This window comes from Apium graveolens, chromosome 2 (genome assembly GCF_009905375.1).
Source record: "Apium graveolens cultivar Ventura chromosome 2, ASM990537v1, whole genome shotgun sequence".
NCBI classification, from domain to species: Eukaryota; Viridiplantae; Streptophyta; class Magnoliopsida; order Apiales; family Apiaceae; genus Apium; species Apium graveolens.
In genome coordinates, this window is record NC_133648.1 from 191440621 (window position 1) to 191441996 (window position 1376).

Here is a 1376-nt window from a genome sequence, read left to right on the forward strand (position 1 = left end):
TCATCGTTAACTTCTTTAGCTGAGCAGCTATAGTCGTAGCTGCATCCACCTCCAGAATTCCTGCTACCTTGCCATGAGATAGTCTCTGAGTTGGGTTCTGATATTTATTAGCAGCCATCAATTCAATTAGCTCATAAGCTTCATCATAGCTCTTAGCCCATAAGGCTCCACCTGATGCTGCATCGAGTATTGGTCAGGACTGTGCTCCCAAACCATTATAAAAGAAATTGATGATCATCCAATCAGGCATTCCACGATGAGTACACTTCCTAAGCATCTCCTTGTAGCGCTCCCAAGCTTCACATAAAGATTCTCCCGATTTTTGCGCAAATTGAGTAAGAGCGTTCCTGATGGCAGTTGTCTTCACCATAGGGAAGAATTTAGTAAGAAACTTCTGGGAAAGATCCTCCCAAGTAGTGATAGAACCTTGTGGTAGAGAATGCAACCAGCATTTAGCTTTATCCCTTAGAGAGAATGGGAAAAGCCTCAGCTTCACAGCATCTTCAGAAACATTGTTGAACTTGAACGTGTCACGGATCTCGATGAAATCTCTAATGTGCAAGTTGGGATCTTCTGTTGGAGAACCCCAAACTGAACTGAATTCTGCACCATCTGAATTGTGCTAGACTTGATTTCAAAAGTATTATCCGCAATGTGTGGTCTGACAATGCTAGACAGAATGTCATTAATCTTTGGTTGAGAATAATCCATCAAAGCTTTCAGATTTACTGCTGGTTCTCCCATTGCAATAACAACTTCTTCTTCAACTTTCTCAACTTTTTCAAAAACTTTTTCAACTACTTACACGCTCTCTAAAGTACCTGAAACACAAACAAAGTAAACAAGTAAAATATCCAATCAGTGAACTTTAACGACCACTAATATCAAACAGATAAAATAAATTTAAAACCGATATCCCTGAAAGCGGCACCAAAAAATTGTTCGCTATAATTCAAACGTGAAAATACACGCAAGCGTACTCGATTACAAGTAGTATAAGATATAAGTCAAGTTCGTTCCCACAGGGACTGGTTTAGGTTAAGTTCAGATTATGTGCCTATACAACAACATATGGTTATTACTCACTGCTAAGACAAATAACAAATTGAGTTTTGATTTAACTAAGAGATTATACTAAATAGCATTAACTAAGAGAATTAAGAATGAATTACTTACATGAGAATAAACATGGGATTCTAAATTCATTAAATACTTCATTCTAAGTTATGTTCTTTTACCCTAGCATGTGATGGTGATGACAACTAATCCGATAACACGAAACTAGTATACGCTAACTTTCGTTATACGTATACCCTACTATCAAACATCCACAATTAAGATAGAAGTTTAATAGACACCAATTATGCTTAGTCCCT

General features: G+C 37.3%; 1 non-coding gene across 1 annotated transcript; it reads left to right on the forward strand.

Annotated features, from left to right (window-relative positions):
- The first annotated feature begins 248 nt into the window (after nucleotides 1–248).
- LOC141709220 (small nucleolar RNA R71) lies at nucleotides 249–355 on the forward strand. The gene has a single exon (XR_012569808.1). It is a non-coding gene; the product is annotated as a small nucleolar RNA R71 (small nucleolar RNA).
- The last annotated feature ends 1021 nt before the right edge of the window (nucleotides 356–1376 follow it).